General features: G+C 41.3%; 1 long non-coding RNA gene across 1 annotated transcript in view; it reads right to left on the bottom strand.

The window, feature by feature from the left end:
- Nucleotides 1-1,130: 1,130 nt before the first annotated feature.
- Nucleotides 1,131-11,438, bottom strand: part of LOC116992656 — a 50,038-nt gene continuing 39,730 nt past the window's right edge. Inside the window, exons 2-3 of the long non-coding RNA XR_004417088.1 lie at nt 7,338-7,539; nt 1,131-1,425 (exon numbers count right to left, since the gene is read on the bottom strand). This is a non-coding gene — a long non-coding RNA (uncharacterized LOC116992656). The remainder of the gene's footprint in view (nt 1,426-7,337; nt 7,540-11,438) is intronic.

Raw genomic sequence — 11,438 nt, 5'->3', positions numbered from 1 at the left:
CAGTGCTGAGATACCTCAAGATATTTTTATTTTTTTTAAAGGCTCCATCCACACTGATTTCAACAGGACTGGATGCCTAATCTGCTTATACACTTTTGAAAATCCTATTAAGTGCCTCTTTACTGCTCTAGGTGCCTAAATATACTTTTCTTAATTTGGTTCTAAGTGATTTGCATCCGTCATCAACATTTCTGAGAGCGCGGCTGGAGGGGAGAGGTCCCTGTCACAGCCCCTGCCTGCAGTCTGCCACTTGCTCAGATACCTAAGCTGGGAGCTGAGCTCCTGTGAAGATGCTGTGACAGTGTGAAATATGTCTATTAAACTGTGAACACTCTTGGTGCTGCTGCATCCTTGTCTCTCAGCACTGAGCACAAGTGTCCCCTCCCACCAGAGCCCTCACCATGGGCTTGTCACACCTCATCTCCCTTTCCACCACTGCCTCAGACACAAACAGCATCCTGCAGCAGGTCCAGCTGCAGGTGGGGGCACAGCTCCTTGGTGAGAGTGGGGAAATGCATTTTGGGAGGGAGGAAAGGGATGGTTTGGCTGCCTGGGGGTAGCAGCCTGGACAGCAGCAATGTCTCACCTGGCAATCCTAGAGAATTCAGTGCCTGTGGCTCAGAAATGCCTTTGCTCAGCTGTTTCTATCTTCCTTGGTTTGCACTTCCTAAAAGGGAGTCAGAGGCAATAAGAGCTGTGAGAGGATATAGATCTGAGAGGCTGAAAAGAGCAGTTTGTGCTAGGCACTTCTCAGTTTGGAGAAAGGGCACTGAAAACGGGTCTGTGCCTTTAGAACCAGCACTGGAGGCAGTAAATGCTTCCTGCACTCACCGGGCATCATTGAAGTGGGGTCAAGAAAGGAAACTGGCCATGGCCAGGCTGGCAGCCACCTATGGGCAGCCTGGGAAAGATCCTGTTGAAATAAATGGGCCAGCAGACTTGCTCTCTTGAAAGGCCTTTATTAGAAAATCAGTTTAGGTGGGGAGCCCGAGGAGGTGCGCACACCACCACTGCTCCCAATGGTGGATCCGGAGGAGAAGGAGCACAGCTTTGTCTGCTCAGGCAGAGCTGGGGCTGCTATCCTCATAAGAATCCCAAGGAAGCCAAGTTTGGCTCTTAGTCTAGGGGGTGTCATGTTGGTAGCGTGCTGTTCAGGTCATGAAGACAGAATCAAAGCAGCTCAAGATAATAAATTCATGTCTTGCAATGTTTTCCCAGCCTGGGAACACTATCCTCAGTTCCAGACACCATTTGGGCTCATTGTCTTAAGAGGTTTTAGCTCCAAATAGTGTCCCAATGTCCTTTGCACTCCTTTCATTTGCATACGGATCCATGATGTCACCCTCCCCACAGACGCCATTTCAGGGGAGCAGCAGCAGCTCACCCGATGGAAGGGAAAGGGCACACAGGTGAGACAATTGGGGACTGAAACAGAATAGAGCCAATAATTTAACATTAACAATTAACATTAATTAGGTAACAGAACAGGGTAAAGCTTAGAATTTAACATTAACAATTAAACATGAAAACTGTTCCTAACACTGTGGTACCCTCAGCCGCCCTGCAAGCCTCATCAGAAAGGAGGAGAGAGGAAATCAGAACCTCGAGAACTACAGTTTAAACAGTGCTCAGAGCACCTTCAGCTCTTCTGAAGATGAAAGGAAACTTTGAAAGAGGGATTAAAGGTAGGATGGTCTGATTTTGGTACAGAAGAACAATTATTTTACAAGAGCAATGAAAAATGGGAACGTATTTCAAGATCTAAGCATACGCTCAGGGAAATCTAGAAAAGTACAAATATGAAATGTTCTGAATCTGCTCAGATCTTTCTCCTCTTACAGGTCCTATGCTGCAGCCCAGAAAGCCTTGATAAACCAGAGCCTAAAAGTCCACTTGGCCTTTGCTACAGATTTCTCCCAGTATTAATTGTCTGCTGCTAATCAGAGGCAGCACCTGGAGAGCACCAGCATTCTCAGCAGTTCAGGCTCCAGCCTGTGAGCCTCAGCCAGCAACTTCTGAGCTCTTAGGTCTTTCCTTGCAAAGTGTCAGCTTGGGCAGGCCTTACAACACATCTGTGCTCCTGTCCTTTGTCTGCAGTATTGCAGTAATAGTGACAGTGGCCCTGTGCCATCCCCATGGATTGTTTAGTGACCTTTTGCAGTGGACACTCACAGCTGTACTGAGGACAAATCACCTTTCTGCAAACAGTGAATTAAATGCCCATGCAAAAAATCCAGCAGTTACAACTTGCTGATACACACTGAACAGGCAGACAGTCCAAATCCAGCAAAAAAAAACTACAAGAATAAAAAATATTATTTGATCATCCTCCCATTGCAACTGTGCAATGAGCAGAGAGAGGAAGAAAAAGTTACCCTTGCTCTTGGTGGAAAATGATGAGAATATTCTTGCCCTTGGATCTGCCAAGCTTTCAAGGAAGATCCCCGAGCTGGATATCTTCAAGGAGCCATTGTTAACTAACAAAGAGAGAGTTGGACAGGCTCTCTTTCTTGGGAGAGGAGCAGGGCTTCCCTCAATGCACTTCACATGAGACCCAGAGCCAGCGGCCAGAACATAACCTAATTAGGCCAGAGAGGGTGATTAGCTGTTTATTTTGAGGATGTTCAAACCATGCTCTCACATTATACACTGCCCTGGGAGAAAGAGGATGCTGTTTATAGTTCCAGGCCTACGGGATCAGCAAAGTTTATTTTCCCCTACAAATGAAGGCCTGTTCTACTTACATTCTTTCAACTCAGATTGGATCTGTTTATTTTCACTCATCTGCAGGAAATGGGAACATTTCAGTCTATTATTTTGAGTCCAGGGAAGCAGTTTGTATTGCTTAACCATGGGCAAAGGCAAATTAGTCACAGCCTTCACATGCTACCTCAAAAGGTTTGTTTAATACTAGTACCATTAGTGGCAAAAGGATTTACAAAACCCCATAGTGCAAATTCTGCTTCTCTAACCTTTTCTGGAAGGCATGAGAAACTTTGTTAAATGCCCCAGACGCCTGGAGCTCCACTGTGGAATATGGAGATGATCAAGTTGTCCCTCTTGCCAGCAGGCATTCCATGTATTGATGCTGACCTGAGGAGTTTAATGCAATATTTTCAAAGAAGCTCGCTGCTTCTTTATTGAATTTAGCTCCTGATTGTCTTGAAGCAGAGCACTGAGAGAGGAAAAGGCTGGTGGGAGAGAAGGGAGGTGCAATGATGGTCCACACATGTGGCTTCTGGTCAGAGCAGTGGCAACAGGACAAAAATGTCTTCATAATACATAAAGCACACCCTGCCAACAGCTACAATGGGATCCATCTTCAGTGTTTCCAAATATTTGTTTGAGTTGGCTTCGTATTTAGTTATAAAACAATCCCTGTTCGCTACAGTATGTTAACAGGATTTGTTTGCGTGCTTTGATCTTCTATTTTTAATCATCTCTCACGTCCATGAAGCCTTTGGTAAGATTCTCCATTGATAAAAGTGCTCAAATTATAGCAAATGGACTGTGAGGTGACATTATATCTTAGAGAGGGTTTTAATTCCTTTGAAGTTAAGCTTTTTTGATGGTCAATTAAATTATTTTAATTGTATCTTACTTATTTTAAACTTATTTTTCAACTGCTGGAATGTAAAAATTCTGCAGAAGCCAGGCAACTGCAAGTGCTGTGAATGTAAATTTTATCTGTTGCCTGCATTCAGCAGAAGAAACAATTAAAAATGCACCAAATACTGTGATGAAAACAGAAATTACTGGCAACCAATTATGAAGATATGGAGCAGCAGAAGGTACAGTGTGTTACATACATTATGGGGCTGCCAGAATAGGCTACTTAGGGATGTACAATAATAATTTAGATTGTTGATCATAATAATCTCATGCTGGCCATAACTGTCTGGCTGTTACTTTATGCTTCCCCAGCCTGTTTGCTGAATCTGTTTGCTGATTTCTGCACTTGTTTATAGTTTGGAAATTGTTTGAGGCGAAGTGAATTTTGCTGTTTGTTTGTTTTGCTGGCTCTCGAGAAGGGAACGGGAACCTCTGTGATCTCCTTCGCTGAAAATAACTTTAAAATCCCTAATGGATGCTGTAAAAATTCTTCTCCAGGAAAAACAAACTCAGCTTAACTCTAGCTAAATTTACTGATATCCCTCATGATCCACCAATTTTCATGATGGGTTGCAGGGAAGCTTTATGAAGTTCAGAAATAGCATCGTGTTCCTTCCTCCCTCCTCTTCCTCCTCCTTCTCGGAGCAGGGTCCTGCTGGCTGCCAGACAGATCAGCAACAAGCAGAACTTCCCCACTGCACAGGACATAATCCTGCAGTTCCCTGGTTTAAGGGAGCCTAGAGGGATCACTTTGCAGAGTAATGAGGTTAGATGCTTCCCAGGATAGCCAGACAGCCTCCATGGGTTGTTAAGATGAGCCAGTGCATGAGAAGTGCCTGCAGCCTTTACCTGGGTGTTTTTTTCCCTTTTCTTGCTCATCCAACTTCCTGAGAGCAGGTTTCTCATGCAGACCCCTGGAAAAAAACTTCCTTGAGGTGCACATGTTTTTCTTGTTTGTTTTCTTCCAAATAGTTTACTATTTGTCATGTCATTGTAAAAAAAAACAATTCAATTATATCTGTTCCATTTTCAAATATTCTCTGTGATTGCCAGGACACACCAAGGTAGAATCAATGAATTTCCAGGGTTTTCATACAGCCTTCTTGTGGAGTTTTGTTTGTTCCTGGTATATGATCAAGAACTCCTACACAGACAATAATTTAACCAGAAGCTTGGTGTCAGGTCGTCTGGGGTAGTAATATTTCAAAATTTCAGATTGTTCTATTGTTCATAAGAAAAAAAGTAGTTAAAATCTAGTTAGCTAGTTATTTCTCTGGCAATACATGACTGACAAACATTCATAATATTTACTTATGATCATTAAGTCATTTCTAGCCTTGTTAAAAATTTTCAACATTTCTGTGGAATTTACTTGTAGGTTTTCTGAGGCATTTTGACAAAATGCATTGGAGTATAGCTGTTTTCTTCCAATACACATAGGAATTTATGCTAAAATGGATAACAAAGCTGCTTGGGTTGGAAAACATATTAATCCACCTAGTCATATACAAAATGCCCAGAAAAAACAGAAGAATAACAGCTTTTCTACATTTTAATTCTGTGAAGAGAGAATGAGACATTCTTGTCTCTAGAGATCTTCGAGTCCCCACTCCCATCCTTCAAGTTTTATCTTCTCTCCCCAGATTCAGAATTTAAGGAGCAGAATTAAATGGTTTAATGAGAAAAGGTGACAGTGGCAAGAGGGGATACTGTCAATCAAGGAACAAGTCCATGGCCACGTGAACATCCAGGATAAAATGCTCAGTGCAACCAGACCTGGGGGAGAGCAGAAGTGGGATCTGAAGGTCTGATAATGGCAAGGTGATCCATACAGTGATGGAGGTCTCTGCTGCTGTGTATCTTAGGCAAAAATAGAAGGTTAAATGCAGGTGTTTCCTTCCAGTGACCTGGACCTCTTGCTCACAAGAAATCATCCACACTTAGCAAAACAAATCCCACCCTCTCCTGAGTCTGCTTGCATTCCCTCAACTGCTCAGGAGGGAACACTCTTCCCCTTCTCCTGCACTTGCAGCTCCCCCAGAGGAGCGTGGGTGCTCAAACTTTGTTTTGGAAGAGCAGTGCCCCTGATGGGGAGCACTGGGGGAAGTGTTTGCCAGGATTAAAGGAGGAAGAAATTGCATGTGTTCAAGTAAAGAGTTCCTAGCAGAGTCCAGCAGAGATACAAAGGCATCAGCAATTCACCTCAGGGGAAATCCTAGGCTGTACTTTCTCTGAAAAAAACACCTAAGCTTTACATCATGGGTATGCCTGACAAAGGAATCTGACTGGCAAAGTTCATCCATGTCTGCTGTCTTTTAAGAAAGGGGTAAAAGTATATTTGATGCAGCGTTCAGTTATTTGCTCTTTGGAAATCCAGTTCCCAGGGAGTTATTCTCTCATTCTGCTTTATTGGTTTTCACTGTCTCCCAAGATCTGTGCAGTTCAGCTCCATGGTAACTCAGGAACTTCCTCAGTCCCTTACATATTGATGTATACAAGGAAAGCACAGTGCTAATACACTGTTTGAGTATCTCTAAGGCATATTTAAAATATCTGAGAAGTGTGGCAGAGTAGGATTTATAGAGGATGCAGAACAGAGCTGCCTTGCCTTAAGTGGTAGTGATTGTCTCTTGGGAAGTTCTACCAAGTCACTCCAGGCTTTGCAACACCTGAAGTCATGCTAAACTCCTGTCCACACTGTTAAGCAACATTTGTTCTCCCTGTCCTCCAGAGACCACAATAAAATATACGAGGTGATTTAAAAGGGGAAGTGAAACAGAGAAAAAAGACTTGCCCTACAGTAATTAGCTGTGTCTAGGCTTACTGGACAGGTGCTACTGATTTAACAGCCAGGATATGATCCCTGTAATCCTCATTCTCTGCTGATCTACAGCCCACCACCACTCTGCTCAGCCTCTTTTACAAAGAACAGAAATGCTAGAGGGGCTGGTGCCTGTCCACGTTCTGCTCTGACATGTGCATGAATAATCAGAAAGCACTTCAGGCACTAGGAAACAGAAAAGCCTTAGCAATTCCCACACAGATCTGGAATCAGATCCTGGTCCCTAAGCTTTCATCCTGGTGCCCAGTCACCAGCTGGCTGCTCCTGTACCTTACACAGTTACTTTGAATATCTGTGTGTTGATTTTTACGAGTTATGATGGGGTCCAGACAACAAAATACTTACTGCAAGCAGCAGTTCTGGAGGTGGGGATTCATTAGGTAATGCCACAACATTACCTAAATGCTCTGGTGTACAGCATTTAAAGCTTCAGCAGCATTCTTCTCACTGTTGTTAGCTTTGAATATCATCGGGATTAATTTTTTAAAAACTTCAAAGAAGATGACACAAAAAGTAGAAATGACTACCAGACGGGAAAGAAAAAATTCCCACATGTTTTGGGAGAGAAATAAGGCTGCAAGATACCCTTTAAATCTTGTGCTGAGAACAGAAGGATCACCTTCTACTATTTCAGTTGCAGCAAGGGTCATGCTGTGAGATATTTGTACAAACACAAGGGGAAGAAGCTAAAGATCTCTATCAACATGTCCTGAGATCCTTTGGACTGGTTATTTTTTCGAGGAACTGTTATACATTGAAAATTGGCAGTGAGGAACCAAGGATGTCAAACAAAAGCCCATTGCAGCTGGCTGCATTATTGAATGTGTCAGAGTAACCACAGGATCCCCACTCCCTCCACGAACAGCAGGCCAGCAGCACTCACTGCCTTCAGATCTGGAGATGGAGATCTTCCCTCGAGAGCTTCACAGAGCTCCCAGCTGGTCTGCATCATCCCCCAGCCCTGGAAGTGTTTCCTTCTGAAACACACTGTACAACATCAGGGTCATTTGAGGTGAGGTTCAGTTGGTGGAATGCAGCTCTGGATGGTGTTTGTTCATCTGTAATCCCACAGCTAATTTCTGGAGCTAAAACAAAGACAAATGAAGAAAAAATGAAAGTGGTTGGGTTTAGTCCACATTATAAAGTCTGTATGGATCATTAGCATGAAGCTCTTTATTCTTACTGATACTACTATTGTTACTGTATTTCTCATTTTGAAGTGACAAATGGTAAGAAAATAATTAGGAGTTCATAACCTGTTTGATTAAAAGAAGGGAAACTCACCCAAGTATATTATATATATATATGTATAACTATACTACTGCTATAGAAAATACGTTTACATGGTCAGAATCCAGATCCAGCCTGTGCAGATAAAAATGGTGAAAGAAAAGCTACTTTACTTCTGGAGACATCTGTTGTCTGCTGCTAAATAGGGAGCTAACTTCTAATTGGATAGCTCTTACAGAAGATGTTTGGCAATATTTGGAGCCTCCTGCATGCTGCATCTTGTTTGAGCTACCTGACTCATCAGCATTTTGCTTTGGCAGTTAAGTTTAGCCACACGATACTAAAGCAAAAATAAAGAGTCATCTGACCTGTAAGTAAATAATAATACAGTCACAGGAGCTACCTCTTAAATAAGGTTCCATAACAATTTTGGTTTTAAAGTTCATTTCATTAGAATGCTTCAGCACATTCCTCTCTGCACTGCTCCATGGTTAGATCCCAATCAGAGGAAAATATTTGAAAGTTGCAGGTTTTAGGAGGAGCTGCTCTTTCAGAACACAGAATCAGCAATTTCTGACTTTCCATACTGAAACTTTTGTGCATTCATAATTCAAAATAGGCAAAATTGAACAGAAGTTTTCCCACTGGTCATGCTGCAATGAAGACATGGAATATTTTTTGCCAAGAACCTGGGGGAGAAATAGGTATAGAAGTGATCTCCTCACCCAGTATAACCCCATGAGAAGTTTAGTAAAAGGGTAAAAGTACATCACCTGTCCTGTATTTAATTCTATCCTACTTTGATGGCTGGAGATACATTATATATTATATATGTCTGGGGGATTGTATTAATCAAATTTCCATAAAAGTCCCCTAGCTCTGTCCTTGGATCTATCTAATGGAAAGTGAAGGCCTCAGCCTCCAAAGATCATCCTGAAATTCACTTCTAGCCCATCTCCTTTCAGGAACATTCTTGACAGGTGCTGGCAATGAATACACTCAAGCAGTCATTTAAATTCTGCTGCTTTCTCAGGAAGGGAATTCTTTACAAATTACATTTGGTAGCATCTACTAATTCATTCATTCTCTTTCAAATACCAACTATAGCCTGATTCTTTATGAATGTTCATGTAAAAAACTTTCCCTTTAAACATTGAGACTCTAAGACTCAGTAGTGAAAATACTTGAATTGCTGGTTTTATTTTCTAAAAATAAAATAAATTATCCAGAAAACAGCACATTCCTATGTGATGTTTCCACCTTGATTAAATTACACACTTCCCACTGGAAAAGAAATCCATTTTCCATTCTCTATTTATGGAAGCATCAGTCCACCTTCCTGAGGTTCCTCTGCAGTTCAGACAAGGGCAGTTTTCACTTTGCACCAATCAGCTGTTTACTGCCTTAAAAAATTTGGTTTCTATAGGATGAGTCACCAGGCATGAGAGATTCAAGGATCAGCTCCTGGGTCCCAACAAATGTAAGGAAACATTTTACTGTGCCTAATTTAATTGCTGAAGTATATTTAAATCCTTCTCCAGGTTGGAGTTCTCAGTTTAGACCACAACTTAACCTTCCATGGACAGCAGGTTTCAGAGAAAATGCCATTGTGCAAAAATTAAATACACACTCTGGAGTGACATTTCATGTGACAGCTAATTAGGAACTTCAGCTGATAGATGATGGACATGGGGTAAAACTAAGAACATTGCAGACTTTGCACTGCCTGCTTCTGGGATTTCTAATGCTTTTTTCATCTTTATTAAACAGCCTCATTATTTTGAAGAACAATAAATTGTTACAATTAAATCTTCTTTACTGTTATCTTGTTTAGGATCTTCTTTATGGATCACAGTCTTTCCTGAAATTACACTGTGCAAATGTTGTTACTTGTGAGATGAAATTAAGCTTAGTGAGTAAACCAAATAGATGCACAAATAAATAGACATTCTTCAGTGAGCAACTTAATTCTGAATGGTTTTGGACATGTCCATTAATTTGTCATACTGTAGACAGTGAACAATAATTTCATCATCCCAATTCTGGACACTGAGGAGCAGAAGGCTCCAGCAGTCCTTAGGCAACCTTTTAAAATCATCCACATTTTCCAGCAGAACATGAAATGCCTTCTAAGCAAACGTCTCACCAAAGTATGCAATTGTTCAGAAACATCCATGTGGTTATCATCTTGTAAGTGCAGTGTAGCAGGTAATAAAAATCATAAAAACTTACATTTTTGCATCTGCTGACTTCCTAAAATTACCCAATTGCAAAGCTAGTTATGAAATGAAGAGGGAGAAAGTCATAGAAAACTACAATAAATTCTGAAGTCAACACTGACATAAAAAGATGGCAGGTGTCAGATTAGATAAAATAACTTGTGATTGCATACCACGACATGACTTCATTAAAGGTACAAACAAATTTAAGCCTGAGGTTATGGAATTAACTTTAATTTGTCTTCATAACAACATCTAAAATTTTCAGAAAATGTTGGCAGAAATAAACTAAAGACAACAATACTGTCCTATTTTTGACAGTATAAAATCAAAATTGAAATAAGCCTTAGGTTGAAAATCAGAAATAAGATCTGATTTCTAATAAATTGGGTAAAATCATGTAACTAGGTAAAAATTAATTCATGCTACTTTGAGCTTGAAAGAAAAGAAAATATACCTAAGAGAAGAAATGCATTTTACCTGCTGTGCTCAGCTGAATTCATGTTGCTTATCTGTTCAAAGGTATTTATGTTTTTTATGTGAACCATGTCAGCAAAGGCAAATCTACTTTTAAAAAAAGGTATCCACTGATCCAGTGCAACCACTGATCACTCCTGACCATTCATCCCAGTTAACTCCTGGTGCACTGCCTTGCAAGATCTGTTTTGGGCTGTTCCAGCCAGGCATTTCCAACACAGGATTGCTGCTGAGGGACTCATTCTTAGCATTTTTATAAATTCAGGCTTTTCCACAGAGCCCAGCTGCAGAGTCCTCTTGGTCTCCTTTCACTGAGCCAGGCATGGTCAGGGTAAGCTGCATCACTGCTTTTCAAGGGGTTTTCTTCAAAGGATTTTTTCAAAGAGTGGTCAGAGCAAGGCTTTGCTAACTCAGCCACCCAGCAGAGATCCTATGATGCCTGGAAAGGCTGACCTGGAACAGAGACTAGACAGAGCAAAAGGGATAACATAGGAAATTATTTATTTATACACCTTGGGCAGTGCAAGAGCCGGGCCAGGGCTACACCCAAATCAAATCCAAGATGGATCCTGGTCATGGGTTTTTACACTTTTATAAGTTTTGGTTCATCTACACATTGGGGTCAATTATCCAAGCACAGCCCCAGGCTATGGAGTCTGAGACCCTTTCCCTCACCATTGTTTATGGTTTTTGGGTACCAGTTGTCCTTGATTCTCTACTAGAAAGGAATTGTTTTGTCTGACTACCCTGTGAAGAGAACTTACTAACACCTAATATGAAGTTTCAGAGTTACACACTAAGTAGCAGAGATTCTGAAAAATAGAAAAGCTAAACCCCAAGGTATCACTACAGCACAGGGATGCTTCTGCACTCTCAGCACGGGCATGGATCTGGAGGGTCTGGTAGACCCACAGGAAGTTACCAGAGTTTTTGTTTTGATTTATTTTGCTTTGCTTTAATCAAGTGTCTTGGGTTGCAATGCAGGATATAACCAAAAATATGTATTCTATCACCATCTGTTGAAACCAGGTGGGGAAGTGTTCTTTATCTTTTCGACA

This window comes from Catharus ustulatus, chromosome 2 (genome assembly GCF_009819885.2).
Source record: "Catharus ustulatus isolate bCatUst1 chromosome 2, bCatUst1.pri.v2, whole genome shotgun sequence".
In the NCBI taxonomy this organism is placed as follows: Eukaryota; Metazoa; Chordata; class Aves; order Passeriformes; family Turdidae; genus Catharus; species Catharus ustulatus.
The sequence above is the reverse complement of the archived record's forward strand: the minus strand, read 5'-3'. Positions and strand labels throughout refer to the sequence as shown.